The sequence below is a fragment of the Lithobates pipiens genome, unplaced genomic scaffold (genome assembly GCF_037356315.1).
Source record: "Lithobates pipiens isolate NorthernLeopardFrog02 unplaced genomic scaffold, aLitPip1_a1.2 Scaffold_13, whole genome shotgun sequence".
In the NCBI taxonomy this organism is placed as follows: Eukaryota; Metazoa; Chordata; class Amphibia; order Anura; family Ranidae; genus Lithobates; species Lithobates pipiens.
In genome coordinates, this window is record NW_027507718.1 from 119,761,660 (window position 1) to 119,779,498 (window position 17,839).

The window sequence follows — 17,839 nt, forward strand, 5'->3', positions numbered from 1 at the left end:
TATAGATATATATATATATATATATATATATATATATATATATACACACACACACACACACACACACACACACACACACACACACACATTATGTACAAAAATTATTTACAAATTAATGTTTGTGTGCGTCTGTTTAGTGGTTTAGTGGTTTAGAAATTTGGAAGGTGTGTTTTTACTTTTTTTAAAATGGCCACCCTTGTTCACCTAATATTTTTTCATCCATTGGATTCACCATTTCTGTTTACACATCTAAAATGGTTCTGTTAAAGAAAGATGAAAGGTAGGGGTGGTGTGTGTGTGTTTGTGGTGATGGTGGTGGTGGAGGGGCAGTGTGTTAATTACCAAAATAATCATGTTTGCAACATGCTGCCTTCCCTAGTAGATAAGAAAATACGTTAGCGGAATTCAGTTACCAACAGTCGTATAAAATTTGCATGTACAATGGATGGAATATCACCTTTACAATCCTCAAGCGATGGTTGTTAGCCATTGTCAATGATGATATTTCTGATACAGTGCTTGTTCATAAAAGGTATATCTAATGTATATATTTTTAGGCAGCTCTAAACTCTACCTGGCTACGGTCACCCTATTACCAAGGCGATGTAAAGACCAATGATGTACAGTAACCCATGGTAACCAATCAGGTTTTATCTTTAATTGGTTTAGATCAGTCTGAGTATCAAAAATATTGCTGATTGGTTGCTGGACTGCACTTTGCATATTGCTCTTTGCCTTATGAAGTAAAAGCTAAGATGTGTATGCGCAAAAACATTCCAAGATCATTGGGTGTACTGACTAATAGATTTTCCGAGAGGTGGAGTTAAGTCTTGAGTAGACCTCAATTTTCTGCTCAGCATTGTACAGTCTTGATGTTTCTCTCTCTCTCTGTCTAATTTTCTTGACTTAGTAGTGTGTTCCATTCTAAAAAAGAGGACCCATACTAGACAATAAAGATAGATAGATAGATAGATAGATAGATAGATAGATAGATAGATAGATAGATGTTGAGTAAAATAGTAGGCCATTCAAGCTGTATTGCCAGCCTCTAGATCAATTATTGAGCCTTTGTGCACCTTCTGGTATGTTAGAATATTTACAACCGGTCATTCACAATTATGCTTATCGCTAAATGGGTATAACTATTCCCATTGTAAGTTACATAGATTACTTATGGTTATGTCCTTGCAAAAATAGTCCTGATTTAAAGTAAAACAAAATAATAGCAATAAATAATATGAAATAAAATTATAGTATATATAAATAATGAAATACAATAAATACAAGGCATACATTGTAATCTCTTAATGGCATTTTTCAAACTCAGAGATACTGGGTATTAGGGGATGTTATTTGTGTATAATATCCATTGGTAGGATAAGGGTTCTTTGGGATTCTTGCATAATCTCATTAAGGGTGTTTTTTTTTCACGCTTAATATGGTTCCTGGTTCTTCTGCTATATAAGGTGTAATTAAATTCATTACTTGGCCATATTGCTAGCATTTAGTGCTGCCCCCTCTGTCTATATTACATGTTTATTTTCTTCCACAAAGCTGGAAAGAAGGTGGCCTATACACCAGCTCAAAAATATATTATTTTTACTCAGCTCACCTCAGCAGAGAAGGGAATACATTTTTCACATGCCCAGCCTATGGGAATAACAGAGATCTACACAACACACAAAACACATAAGAGCAGAGCCAGTGGAGACTCCCATTTAGGGATCGGACTTTGTTTCTTATATAAATACTGTTTCCTACAAATAATTAAAGTAACCAGAGTAATATTTGAAGAGGTACAGCAATAGCTAATTTCAAACTATATATTTTAATGGCTGAGTCCAACCAGCTATATTTTTTTATTTATTTTTTACCTTCAGTTACCGTAAATTGTCTCTTGAAATAAATCCAGGTGGCTCCTTGTTCTTGACAATATTTTTGAGGTGCCATTGACACAGTTCCTCTATTACTTGTGATTTGGCGGTTAGGCAACCAAACCATCAAAAACATGTCAGCTATTGATAAATCCTAAGGTAAAATTGAGTTCTTTCATTAGGACCACTTTGTTAAAGCGGTTCTTCACCCTAAAGGAGAAGTTCTGCTAATCTGATCCCTCCCCCCCCCTCTGGTGCCACAATCGGCACCTTTCAGGGGGGAGGGGGGTGCAGTTACCTGGATAATCCAGGTATCTGCACCCACTTCCGGGCAGACCGCCGCAGACCCCCGCAGACGCCCCCCCCCCCCCCCCCGTTGTGTTCTGGGAAACACACAGTTCCCAGAGACACAGCGGGGGACCATAAGAGACGTGCAGCGCGACTCGCGCATGCGCAGTAGGGAACCGGGCAGTGAAGCTATAATGCTTCACTTCCCGATTCCCTGACAGAGGATGGCGGCGGGGGCAGCAGCGAGACGAGCGATCGCTCGTCATCTGCCGCCGACATCGCTGGACCCTGGGACAGGTAAGTGTGATTTTATTAAAAGTTAGCAGCTGCAATATTAGTAGCTGCTGGCTTTTAATATTTTTTTTTTAGGTGCAGAACCGCTTTAAGTAGTGATGAGCTAAATGTGCCTGAGTTTGGTTTGAGGGACAATTTCTGAACAATTAAATAAAAATTCAGAAATTGAAAACATTCCCTGAACCCTATTTAAGTCCTGCAAATACATTTTTCCCATTTTTAAGGAAATTAGCAAAGGGATTGTCAAACAAAGGGCATTGAGAGCTGGGCACATGCTGCAGTCAGCTTGAAGAGGGTACCTTTCCAGGGGGATGATCATTGCATAGCACCTTGGAAATTGGCTGTAAGACCAAATATGGCCTTATCCCAGGCCCCACTGCTTAAATTTAGCTTAATGGGACCACTGGCATCCTATCAACCACAGCCCAAAGTAGGAGGCTGCCTTTAAAGGGTAACTCCACTTTCGCTGGATAAAATAGCAAATAAAGAAAAAATAATATAGCACATATAATCGTGACACTAATCATTTTGTAATTGAATGTTATTAAAAATGACCTTTCCTTTTCAATCTGCAGCCACTGTAATATTCAGAGAATGCAATGCAATATGGCTACCTGAAGCTGTTCTGTACACAGAGTGTGTACTGACCTCTCCCCAGAAACATAATTTCCTGCTTGTGTGATTGGCTCACCAATTTTCCCAGAAGTCTGCCTAGGATACAAGTCAGATTTCAAGCCTCCCCTGCAACAAAAAAATTAATTTCTGAAGAGATACTTTCAATAGGAGTTTGTCTAAAGGCCCCGCAGATTTCAGTTAATTATGAAACCACTCCCATTAGACCCACTCAGTACAGAGTCACAGACAAACACACATGGATTTCTCAAGAATAACAAAAGGTAGGAATCTGCACCAAAGGTTATTATAATCCTTGCAATGTACATAGATCACCGAGGGGGGAATGTGTTTTTTCTCAACAAAAGTGGAGTTACGCTTTAATTTTTGCACTAATGAATGACTTCCTGCACAGCAAGAGGTTTGCTGCAATGTTTGGGCAAACAGATTATTTAGTTCACTCATTCACTGAAGCACAAATCACTAAATGTCAATATGGTATTTTTATGTAATCCAGGTTACTGCAAACTCTGTGGGAGCTGCCATCTTTAAATTCAGGATCAAGTTGAGTTAAAAATGAGAGACTTATTGGAAGAGGGGAATTCCCTCTGAGTTTGCAGGAACTTGGATCACATTTAAAAAAATGCTTTATGACTCACTTTCTATAAGTTTTCAATAAGTTCTGGTAAGCCTCCTTTTCCACTATGGCAAAGGGCATGTAATGAAAAGTACTCAAAGATAAAGACTTTTAGGATTGTATTAGAGATTTTGAGTTTACTACTATTTTAAGTGATAGAAGTTTCTGAAAAATATATGAAACACATGAATGTAATAATGTAATTGTAGTGTTAGTTTCTGAAGCTTACTGACAGAATACAGAGAAAAGTAATTTTGCTGTGTAGGTATTTCTATTCTAAGTTACTATGTCAGGACAATGGGTGGAGTTATTTAACTTAACTATAGACTAAAACAATATAAGCATATATGCAAGAATGGGTGTTACGCTAGTGAAATGCTGACATAACATTATGAAAAAGTATAAGAATCCAAGAGGGTTGAATGGCTAGTTAGGAAGAGAGGGAAGGAACCCTACACAATGGAGGAGAATGTAACATCTGATACCTCTTCTTCCATTTGAAGCCTTCACCTTACCATATGTTACCAGCTGTCATTATGTGAATCCTGTTTTTTATTATCTTTCTGTTGAATAAACAACTTTTCTTGAAGTATTGTACGAAACTAAGGATTCTTCAATTTCTACTATGAAACAAATTCCTAACATTTTGGTGGAGATGCAGCCCTGGATAAATACAGACACACACATACCCACTAGGAGAGATGACAGACATATTTACACAAAGACTTTGACAATCTGGAATGCTATTCATCCAGAAACACCCTTGAGATTGAAGAATAATAGATATTATTTCATTCTTCAGAGTGCATTATAAATAAACTGAATTTCACTGCAACAATATTTTGGACTAAAAAAAAAATTATTTGGTCTTGAATCTTTAATTTTTTTTTGTATAGGAAGTGTTAAAAGTTTATTTATTTTTAGCGCTGGTAACTGGATGATTGAGCGTTATAAACACTAGGGGGTGTTGTTTCACCAGCTACCAGGGAATCTCTTTACCAATCTCCGTCTTTTTACCAGTTTACTGTACAGCAGAGCTCAAACTCAGAGATGGAAGCAATACAAGGAGACAGTCCTTGCTCAGTACTAGGATCAGGAGAGTAACAAAATATACAACAAAGCTAAATAGGCTTGTCCACAAATCTAATCTGCGATGGCAATATGATGGCTGTATTGTCACCCTGAGGTAGAATGTATTGTAGCATAAGTAATAGCTGGCTGTTACAGTTACTTATCAGTGCTTCATACATGTATTGCCTTGTAACACAACTACGATTTGTGTCCTAAGGTTGCCCATTCCAATATAAGAAGGTTAATATAGTTTTTATTTCTAACTATTGTCAGTAAATGTTTCTGATTTTTTGTCTGACGCACAAGGTGTAGTTGTTTAACACTAGATTGGAAAATCTGTCCGAGAACCTTAGTTTAAATATATTTCTAAACAATAACAACAGATCAACTTTTTGGTGCACCAAATGTCCTTGCAATGCAAACCCAAGGTTTCTTGTAAAAGAAGAAGTGAAATCTCTATTGTGCTGTATGTAGAGAGAGCAGCAGTGATTGGTCGTTGTCACAGGACACACCTGCACAAAGACAAGGTTTTTTCATAGAGATCTAGAAGAAATACACAAAGCGCATCAAGACTCAAGTAAGAATACAAATGCCTATTGTGTTTAGACAGTATTTACTTATCCCAGAGTTTAGCTTTAAGATAACACTAAGTATGCAGAACAGTGGACATGCTGTGATGAGACTTACTACCACAAAGGGCAAGAAGGTGTTGTCATTCAGTGTTGTGCTCTTTACAGATATTCAATGAGATTTGACATGTTTAGCATCTTATTTTTGAATTTAGAATTTGGAGTGGATAGTGGTTGTTAGTGCTTGTTACGAACACACTAAAATGTATATTATATGCATTTTGATGCACTGCCACTGACTTCGATGGGCCTCCCAACTCACAAATACATAGAAAATAATGGATATGTTATAGTTTTCAAAACGCACCACACTGCCACGCTGAGATGGACTGCCATTGCTGACCGTCTTCTAAGAATAATAATTTACTAGTTTTGATACTTTGCAAGTCACAGACCCGGAACAAGCATGCAGATAAAAAAGGTGTAGACTGAACTCCTAATGTGTTTACTTTATGCAGGTCAGTGCCTTAAAAAAAACACTGTATGTACGCCATTGGTTTAGGTTGACAGCCAGGAAACAAGCATTTACGGAAGTGTTAAAGTGGAACTAACCCCTCCTATCCTTTACAGCCAAGAAGCAGCCATCTTAGCCTTTGTGTTGGATCTGGAGTTGCCTTGGTGCTGCACATGTGATCAGTTATGACACCAGTCATGTGATTGTTTGACAATTCAGTTGGGAGAACAAACACCTGTGACAGTTATCAATCACAACATGCCTTCAATGTAACTGTTTTGGAAAGCATTAAATTGATGATTTTAGGGCTTATTCACACCAGAATGCAGTGCGGGAAACCTACATTCAGTGCATATTTCCCACACCACATTCAAAATGTACTAGGTGTGCCATCTTCTACGGGTGTCAAAATAATGCTAATGACACCCCAAATGCGGATCACAAATACAGGAGGTTATTTACTGAAGGCAAATCCACTTTGTACTACAAGTGCACTGCACTGCACTGTACTACAAGTGCACTTGAAATTGCACTGAAAGTGTACTTGGAAGTAAAGTCGCTGTAGATCCGAGGGGGACATGCAAGTAAAATAAAAAACAGCATTTTAGCTTGCACATGATTGGATGATAAAATCAGCAGAGCTTCCTCTCATTTCAGATCTATCCCTTAGATTTAGAGCCACTGCACTTCCAGGTGCACTTTCAGTGCAAAGAGGATTTGCCTTTTGTAAATAACCTCCACAGTGCAATTGCCTACACTAGATCACATGGTACCGCAGTACCATGTGATCCAGTGCAGTGTGTTTTTGAAAAGCAGTACATGCAATCCAGTGCAATTTTAACCTATTCAAATGAATGGGTTGAAAGTTGCATAGGAATCGCACAGAAACACGGAGCGCGTTCCTGTGTGATTCAGCTGTGAACCCGGCCCTAAGGAATTTGCATTTTGTATTTTCTTCATACAGGTTTCTTTTAACCACTTTAATACTGGGCACTTTTACCCCACTTTTACTTCCTGCTCAGGCTAATTTTCATCATTCAGTGCTGTCACACTTTGAATGACAATTGCATGGTCATGCAACACGTCCAACGTGTACAACGTGTCCATAAGAATTTTTTTAATCTTTTTTTCAAACATATAGATGTTTTTTTTTGGTGGTATTTATTCACCACTGAGTTTTTTAGTTTTTTTTTTGCTAAATAAACTAAAAAAGACTGAAGATTTAGAAAAAAAAAACACTTGTTTTTCTTAGCTTGAGTTTTTTACAAATAAATAATGTTTCTTCATAAATGTAGGCCAAATATATTTTGCTACATTTCCTTGGTCAAAATAACCCAAATCAGTGTTGAAAATTCAGTAATCCACAAACTATGGTATATATACAGTATATATATATATATATATATATATATATATATATATATATATATATATATATATATATATATATATATATATATATAATATATAATTGATTAATTCTGATATACTGACAACCTATCTTATTTCTTGAGGCCCAAAAAACACCAAATACCCCCTCAAATGAGCCCTTTTTGAAAAGTAGAGAGTTGAAGGTATTTTGAAGTTGTAACTTGTTGTCAAAATTTTTTGGAAAATTAAGTAATTGAAAAAAAAAGTCACAATTTTTTTTTACATACTGTCACCAGTGCAGTGCAGCATTATATAACTGGTGTTGTGGTGATCAGAGACACTGACTGGTGACAGTATGTAAAAAAATAAATGTTTAATTTTCTTTTTTGTTTCTTTTTACATTTTTTCTTTCTTTTCTTTTTTTTTTTTTAACACACTGTGATCAGAGCAATATATTGTTACCATATTAACACTGTACTACTCTGGGAAAATGAACAGAATTTGTTTTACACATTATGATTGCTTATACCAATAAATTTCATTGGTATAAACAACCATTTTTACTGAATGAAACAGATTCATTTAGTGTCTTTTGTTGTGATTAGCTGTGATTGGCCAATGCTAATCACATGGTACAGATGGGGAGTAATGTGTCCTGTCTGTACAATGTGATCACTGTGACCAAACAAAGCTAGAAATGCAATTGTATACAATGGATGGCATAAAGGAAACTATCCATTGTTTACCATTGTCATGTGATCTGCTGTGATTGTTCACAGTAATCACATGGTACTGGCAGTGGGCTGGTATAGTGATTAGTCATCAGCTGTGTCCGGTGGAGGTTACCTTGCGAGAGGTGCCTTCTGGGAGGACTTCATATGACATCCACTCAGAAGGCTGAAAGTCCCCCTGGCTGTCATTTTGCCATAGGGAGGAACTGGCTAATAAACAAACTGAAACTGATGTTAACAGTGGTGGTCATGCAAATAGATACCACTGCATCAAGGTTGTATGAAAATCCTTTCATCTGGAAGCCTAAGTGTTGCCGAAAGGCAGCCCAGTGCTGGATGAACTCATTAGAAAAGCAGGACATTGCACATTGATGATGTCAGAACATATCTAACTTTATTAGTCCCAGAAAAAGCATACTGCAGCCCCATCTAGGACTGCCCCTCATTTCACTCAAGCCCATATTAGGGTAACATGTTATGGGGGGGGTGGTTCTAGGTGGGTCTACAGTGTGCTTTGTCCAGGTCTAACAAAGTTGAGCGTGATCTAATGTCATTGGTGTGTAATGTCCTATTTTCCTAACATTGAAGATGTTGTTACAAAGACATTGGGGCTAATTTATTTATTTATTTACCCTAACTTGACCAAGTATTTGAAATGCATGCAGGCCAGTAGATCACCTGTTGATTTTAAAGCATATCTATAGCTATATTTAATATCTACATATTAATTTCCACATCGTATTTAAATTTTTTCGTATTTTCAATTATTTACAGCCTACATCTAATAATCTGAACAATCTTGAAGTTTGTAAACTTACTTTGTGAAGATCCTCACAGATTTCTTCCTTGAATTCTGTGACATAAATGTTCTGTGAATAGGCGCTGCTGTGTCACACATTTCACATAGCCTGCCTTGTGAACTACAGAGGTGCTGAGGGGAGGAGTTTCAGGAGGCGGGACAGCTCAGAAATCAATTACAGGAATTACTGCTTGCAGACAGCAAGGTACCATGGGATATGTAGTCCTTAGAAACGGAAAGTAAAGCGCAGAGGAGAAGCTGCAAAGCTTGCCGGGAATCCAGGAAGTTGTGGAAAGAGATGGCCAGCAGACAGGCAGAATTCAAAACTTGAAAAGAGATTTTTGAAGTTAGCTTGCATTGAATTATCAATAATAACTATTGTTTGTATTATTATTATTACAATGCTGGTGTTATAAATTGAAAATGTATGCTGTGACCATATAACTCCTTAAAACTTCCCTTATATGCATAAAGAGCATGTTTTGAAACAAATTAAATTGGTGCTATAGTGCAATATTGACAGGAGTCACTATTAACATGTTTGCATATGTTAATATGTTCATCACTGTAGTGGTGTTTATTTAAAGTGGTTATAAAGCTTAAACATTTTTTCCCTTAATGCATTCCTCGCATTAAGGGAAAAAATGTTTAGGTAGTAGTATCACCAATCAAAGTCAGTGACGGGGGAGCAGGGGACAGGGCCAAGTCCCACTGTCTGTGTCTATAGACGTAGAGAGAGAGGCTCGGGAGCGAGCCCGCACGAGTGCCCGCATGTGCGACTTTCTATGGGGGCACTCACAAAAGAGGAGGACCCGCAGTGCCTCGAGGAAACAGGAGGATCCATTGCACACAGCAGGTTAGTATAAACCCGTTTGTTATTAAAAAAAAAAGCAAAATAAAAAAAAAGCATTTACAATTACTGTAAAAAATGAGTAGATAAGTAGTTGGCAAACAGGGTTTTTTATGCCAGAGATCAAAGTAGCTTATTCTTTGCATATTACAATATTATTTAAATGTACAACTTCATACAAGGGATCTTATATGATAAGATTAAATTAGGATATGTGATCTACAACCAGTCCTCGTTCGTCAAAACTAATGGACAAGAACTTTTTAGTTACTGCTTATAGTAACCAATCAAATTTAAGCTTTCTTCCAAACATGATCTGTTAAAATAAGGAAGCAAGGCCTGACTAGTATATTTCCTTAAAAATTATGATGATAGACCAGATTGTTTTGCTTATGTATAAATATATCATTTTTTTTTTGCATTTATTGATTGAGGTGGAAATGTGCCATAGTTGGAAAGGTTCAGTCATACAACAGTTGAGTGCCATCAAGTGGCAAAAGTCAGTCAAAACATGCTGGCCACCAAAATCTAATGAATTACTTGAAAAAAGCAAAAGATGAGTATTTGAACTAATACAGTTTAAAAATACATGAGTCATTATAGACCTCTAATAGTTTTGTTATATATTTTTACACTTAAAGTATATGTGAACCTAGCCCAATAGAATAGAAAATAGAAAATAGAAATAATGAAAATGCAAGGCAAAATATGTGTGTATAATATATATAATTTAGAATATCTTTATTTTTCCTTTATTTATAAGTGGTCACAGGACTTCTGTTCTCAGCTACACAAGAGGCTTTGGAGAGGTGGGGATTGAGACTGCGGGGGGGGGGGGGGGGGGGGGTCAGCAGGAGGCAGAGAAACTGCAAGACACTGATCTTCCAAGTGATTAGCTTGCAGGTTGGTGTGTCAGCACAAGTCTGAATAAGGGCAGGTTGTGCTCCCAAATAGAAAGCAAACAGGCAAACTGACCATGTTGGGATGTGCTTCCATGCTTTGGTGTGGTCAGTTTGAAATATGAAAGCAGGGGGACTGGCAGAATCACCAAGTATTTCACACAATACAAAGAGGACAGGATCGTTTTTAATACAAGTGCATGGTACCATCAACAAATATCAGAAGTATAAAATGTTGGGGTAACAAATACTTTGAGAAATTTAGTATGGCACAAACAGCAAAGCATAGCTTTAACCCAGGTTCTGGCCATGTTCCTGTAGAAGGCGGCATAAAGTGCAGCAAATGTAGTGTGGATGTTTTCTTCTATTATGGTGGGTGGAAGTGTGTCAGCAGACATGTTGCAACCATGATCACCATCCTAAGACAAAGCGCGGATGGGAAAAGTCACTGAAATGTAAAATTAAGTGTAAAAAAGTATAGCGCCAAAGGGATCAGAGACAAGTATAAATGAGAGTAACAAATGTGAGTGAATAACATCTAGGCAGCTGTTGTGTATAGCAAGGAACAGTTCAAATGAAAGGAAAACTCTGTCTTACCTTGTCCAAATTGTTGGGCCTGTTAAGGGTCCAGGTTGCACCCAATATGGTGGGAACACCCCAAATGGATCTTCAGGGCCTAGGATCCCGAATAATACACTTAGGCTGACTACGCCTGTTGCAACAAGGTGTCAAGGTGAGCCTTTAACACGGGATACAGTGCTCAAAGCAAACTATACAGGCTGGCCCTAACTAGAGTGGGGTCCACATAGTGTCCCCAAGGTAAACACTAAAAAGGGTTTCTGAACCGAAAACTGCTAGATAGTCCAGGACAATAAGCAGATAAAAAAAGTCTGAAGAACAAAAGAATGGCTTAAAAAGAAAAATACTTCTCCAAAGGAAAAAGAGGTCCATCACCTAAGTGCACTAGCAAAAAACTAGAGTCTTACTAAGTAGGTGGCGCTATATGAGTGTGCCATAGAGTGTGCCCTAGCAACATTTTTTGTCAGTGTCCAAACACCTGAAGGAAGCCTGCATATAACCCACAGTCCCATGTCTTATACTGTACAATTAAGATAAGGTAACTTTTAGTATTCATAATAATGAGTAAAGCAAAATTCAAGGTAAACAGAAATGTGCAGGTGCCCACAACATCTAACCAGCATTTAGCAATACATTCAAATAAAACTAGTTTTCACTAGTATGGGTTACTGTGACTCTGCCCATTACAATTGGCTTGTTTTCTGTTATATTTTCTACCATTATATAACAGCATACAAATTATTTTTTAGTACATAACTCCAGTTTGATTGTGTGGACTCCTAAGCTTCTTTTTTGGCATTAACAAGTGTTACACGTGATATTATTAAAGGAAGTGGTGTTGTATTATGGGATTTCTTTGTACTTTGTAAATCCATGCTGCCATTGACGAAAAGTCAGTCCATTAACTGGATATAGGATGCATGTGGTGGGACCTACTGACATTGATCTGCATCTGAAGTTTACAAATAACTAATAAAAATGTCTCTATCCAGACTGATTTTATTATTACATTACAACAAAAAACACCTGTGTAATGTTCATCTATCAGTTCAGTGCATGAACCAGTGATAGATGTGTTTGGGGGCCAGTTTCTGAGTTTCTAAGTTCTAAAACCATCCTTTTTTTTACTATGCATTTAAAACCTTTATATTACAAACACACATGTAATACATGGCAGCATTCCAAAGCACTTTAGGATTACAATTATATAACAATGGAAGCTGTTTCCTTTCAGACTTTCTCTCTCTAAATGAAACTTGATAAGGCCTCACACCTTTTACATGCATGCACACACTAATCTAGTCATGCTTTCAATCTGAATTTTGTTACATTTTTAATCACGTGTATGTGCATATCTATCTGTGTGCATGTGTGTGTTCATGCTGTGTCGGTATGTCAAATGACAAATATGATGCAATCAGATTCGTGTAACTGGCTGGTTAGCCAACATCACTAGAAAATCACTAACCTGGGTACTTTGACTGTTTAAATGCAATGTATTTACTCAAGTTCAAAGTAAGAGGGAAGAGAACCAGAAGAAAATTGCTGGCCAGAAGTGCAGTACTGAATAATTTGGATCTAATGTATCCATCAGCAATATTAGCTGCAATTTTTTTTATCCAAAACATATTAAAATTCTATTTTTCAGGATACTTTTCAGAGACATAAGCAATCTAACTTTTTCTTACTACACTAAAATGTAACAATAATAACAATTTGGAGTGTCATAATAAAGGAGCAAGTGAGATATAACTATGATAGTTACAGGTCTATTTAGCTGTATTTATTGAAGTTGAATGCTGATCTAATTCAGTTAATGTACAGTAGAATTATGAATAAAACATAGAAGCAGGTTTTTATTGATGTCCCTGCTGGAAAATTGAGGAAATTTCCCACTTCCTGCCTCAGACACCACAAAAAAAGTAAGTGAAAACCACACAGAGGTTCCAACCCTTCCCACTTTATCCCAAATTAACTATTTGTTTTGCTTGGAGTATCACTTAAAACATAAGGTACCAAAACTGCTTATTTTCTGCTGCTGCGTGATTGCAATAGCAGCACTTTTTTTTATAAAGTAAAAAGCTTAAAAAATCACAGTTCCTACGTTTTTTTTGAGGAGATGTAGGGTATCCTTATTTTTATATGTTATCTTGCTGTATTATGGGTGAGGTGGGTGTATACCCTTGATTTCTCATGGGATGTGGAGAAAAAAAAGGGAGAAAAACAACAAAAAAAAGGTAAAATTTCACCTGTGACCTGTACAGGTCACAAGTGAATTTTCAGCTTTTGTTGTTGTCGTTTTTTCCCCCTTTTTTTTGTTTTCTTGTTTTTTCTTGCATATCACAGCTGTATGTAGTTGTTATGTTTTTTTCTTTGACATGCAGTCTCTGCATTGTATTGTAATTGAAAAATAATAAGAATAATTTTCACAAGAAAAAAATAAAAGGACTGAGTCACCATTATATAGCTGATATATACACATTTAGTGAACTTCTTTGTGGCTTATTGCAGATTTTTTTGGGTTTAGCTTATTTTTGTAACTATTCTCCTAAAAACGTATATGATGTTTTCATGGTGTCTTTAAAAAAAAACTTTTGCACAGTAGTGCCCCTAGGGGGCATATGTGATGCAAATCATGCAAAAATAGCAAGCAGATGAAAATGTCAAAGACATCAGTAGACACTGTAAAAAGTGAGACTATCATCAGCATGCAGTTGTCATGGATATAGTTCAACCTTGCGTTTCCTGATTTTTACATTTAATGATTGAAAAGGCTATGAAAAAAAACTTTATTTGTTGTAAATTAAATTGGTGTAGAAAATGGCAACTCACTGAACACAGAACCCATTAAAATTGATAAGTCATATATTAATTAAAGAATATATTTAAAATAATTACAAATAACTAATATTAAAAGAGATGATTTATATAATAATCAAAGAATTCCTTTCAAATATTAGGAATCAATTAGCCTACAAAATGCATGTAAACACAATCCCTTATATCCCTTTTAACATGTTAAAGTAATTTCAAAAGGCATGTTCAATATTTTTAAAGCAGCTTCTTTCATGAAAATAATAGCTGGTGATCCAACAATGAATGTCCTTGTTTACACATTTCCTATTGTAAGGTGACAACACTTTATCACTGTCTCTGACTTGTTCACCTGCATTGTCACTTTGTCATACAGGCTTCCTGTAGAGATCAACAGCGGCTGTGCCAACGCTCGTTGTGCAAGCTTGTCCAACTGTTATCGCTATCAAGAATCCCACCATGAGAAAGTTATGAAGCAGTTGCTGGAGTGAGTGCATGTAAAGTTATAGACAGGTAGTGGCTGCAGGAGATCAGAAGCAGCGAGATCCAACAAAGGATAAAAATAGTGAACACAGTATTTTATGGGATAAGAAATTGCCGTGGTGATATGTTATGATACGTGGTGGTATAGCAAACTGAATGTTATTAAATTGTAGTAAAAGGTATGCAAACACTAAATCTCTTTTTCAGTATGTTTGACGTTATGCCCCACTATATATACAGATTTCTTAAGCAATTGATTTATTGTGAATCTATTGCAAAGTGTCTTACTTGACGTTCATGCCAGTAACAGCACTTCCTGTTTCAGGCTGACAATGCTAAGTCACTGTAGTAGTGTTGTCAGCCTGCTACATATGCTACTTAGAGTGTTTGTAAATCTAAAAACCCTGCCTGTCAGCTCGGGAATCTGTGTCTCTGTCTATGCCCTCCGCTGTTAGTCACACACTAACATTTTTAACAAATAACTTCCAGCCCCTCTCTTTTAAGCTTCCACCCTGCACTGTGTAATTGTTTGTTAGAATCGAAACCTCTAAATAACTTTTTTTGAAGTATCTTCAGGCCAGTCACGTGACTCCAGGCCGCTCTGTTAATCCAGGGCTACAGCGGAAGGAGCCGAGCAGCCAGCTCGGCGGTCACGTGATTCCCGGCTGATGTCAGAGGGAAAGCTCGGCTCCTCCTGTTGTAGCCCTGAAACGGAATATTAGAGTGTCCGGGAGTCCCATGACCGGCCTAAAGATACTTCACAAGAAGTTATTTAGAGGCTTCAATTTTAATAAACAATTACACTGTGCAGGATGACAGCTTAAAATAAGGGGGCTGGCAGAAAACCCCTTTAAAGGCGTTGTAAAGGTTCTTTCCATGAACCTTCATGTTGGTCATGTTTTTTCACTTTAATGCACCCTAGGCATTAAGGTAAAAAAAATCTTACAATTACTGGCCCCCTAGCCCCCCCCCCTTTTACTTACCTGAGCCCTGAAAAGTCCCACGTCATGAACGCACTCTTTCTTTGCTCGACTCTTCTCGGCTCTTCACAGCCATTGGCTCGTGCTGCTGTCAATCAACTCCAATGACACAAGGGCCAGGGGGTGGGGCCGAGTCCTGTAGTCGGCGTCTATGGACGCTGACTACAGGACACTGGAGCGTGCCTGCAAGGTAACCCCGTTGGGAGAGCATTTCCCAGAGGGGGTTATCAGAAGCGGGGAGGAGCCGAGACAGCCAATGAGTGACCCCAGAAGACGAGGATCGGGGCCACTCTGTGGAAAACGAGCTGCACAGTGGAGGTAAGTATGACACGTTTGTTTGTTTTTTTTTTAAATAATCGAACCTTTAGTGTCACTTTAAGTTGGCCATTGGGCTGCCTTTCTGAGGTTTCATCCCTTTTCAATTTTGTTCAAGTTTTAGCTGGAGGTGGTGTTAAAGTTGAATGAAAAATACAGCATACAGTATATAAACAGTGATTGCATCACACATGAGAAGTATTGCTGCAAACATCGATGGGAGCAATAATTCTAGTGCCAGACCTCCTGTTTAACTCTTAACTGGTAACCTGTAAAGGCCTTTAACTACTTCAATGCCGTGCCATAGCCAAGAGATGGCTACAGCATGGCTCTCCTGTACTAGAAGGGCGTCCATAGATGTCCTCCCAGAACACGTCTCCCACATGTTCATTGGGCAGGCTCTGTGACCACTGTGTCCTTTGGAGAAGAAATATTACGTATTTGCAACATTTTATAACAGACACTAAGAAAATTTAGTTTTTTTTTTAACATTTTCTGTCTTTTTTTTGTTTGTTTAGCAAAAAATACAAACCCCAATAGTGATTAAATGCTACCAAAAGAAAGCTCTATCTGTCTCAAAAAATATAAAGATTTAATTTAGGTACAGTGTTGCATAACCACGCAATTGCCATTCAAAGTGTGACAGCACTGAAAGCTGAAAATTGGCCTGGACAGGAGGGGTTGAAATGCCCAGTATTGAAGTGGTTAAAGCATTGCCTATGGATAATTTCATGTACCATAGTTTGTCATCATTCCATGGGTGTGCGCAATTTTAAAGCGTGACTTGTTAGGTATCTATTTACTCGGCATAACATCATCTTATTTATTTTACAGTATTTATGTGCACTGAAGTTCATTAAAATGTATTTTTACCAGAAAATTTGCATTTTAAAACTGCGCACATTTCATGGGACAAAAAAAGTGCAAAGAACACCATTTTATTCTCCAGGGCCTTTGCTTCAGAAAATAAATATTTTTGTGTTCTAGCAAACAAAATGCAGATTTTTACATGTATGTGAGAAATCTCAGAATTGTCATAGGCATTATTAAATTAAGCATGGACAATGGCACTTTAGAAATAGTAAGTACAGTGTCCAGGTATAGAGAGATATCAGCATCGCTTGACACACCTGCTGCTGTCATCTGTCAGACATTGAAAGTCTAAGTTTAGTTAAATATGAAAAAACACAAGGGACAGAACTTTAGATGGGAAATGTCCCTTGTACTGCTGGCTGTGCTCTTAGTTGAAATCCAAAGTCCTCTACCCCCCCCCCCCCCATACCCCTGCAGCAATATTCTTTCCGATGGTGGAGGGTTAATATATCTATATATCTATGAATGGAGGGGATTGACCTTTCATTCATCAGCCCATTCTCCAGTCATAGAGCGCTTTTCATTGATGGAAGTTATAGTATGGCTTCTAGGAACGGAGGAGGGTGGCGGGCATTTTTGACAAGGTCCAGGCACCCCCATACGGCTATGGGGTTATGGATGGGGGAGGGGGTTGCAAGGGACTTTGGAAATTCCACCAAAAACTGCTATTTATTGTTATGTATAGATTAGGAAAGGATTACTGTATAATGCCTGTCTAGTTTTTATTACTGTCTTTGTCTTCCCCACTTTGAACCCAAAATTATAGAATGTTTTGCACTGGCAGCACAAATATATAAATGAAAATAAATTAATTCTGTACTGCTTTATTCTGTTTAACACTTGACACATTTGCCTTCACTAGTTCACATTTTTTTAATAGCCAACACTTGGTGTATGAACGCTACATTAGGTTACTAAACCCATTAATATTAAAATAGTTAATCCACCCCCCCCCCCCCCCCACAGTGCCCACAGCTTATAAATCTTCTTTTTACATTAAAATACTGCCACTATATACCTTTTTGGCTGATCTGTATACCACGGTTACATGATAAACTTAACAGTTTCTCCAGTGCTGAGAGTTCAGGTAGGAGGAGATTTCCACTACAGCCTGTATACACGCCCACATGTGTGATGTCAATATCATGTGACATGGCTAGCTTTGAGAACAAGTAAATGTTCTCTCCAGCATAAGGCCCCTTTCACACTGGGATGGTGGGTGTGTTGGCATTAAAGCGCCGCTATTTTTAGCGGCGCTTTACCATCAATTTTGAAGTGCTATTGGG

General features: G+C 37.6%; 1 long non-coding RNA gene across 1 annotated transcript in view; it reads left to right on the top strand.

Moving 5' to 3' along the window:
• Nucleotides 1–17,839, top strand: part of LOC143974271 (uncharacterized) — an 86,066-nt gene that overhangs the window by 4,246 nt on the left and 63,981 nt on the right. The window lies entirely within an intron of this gene.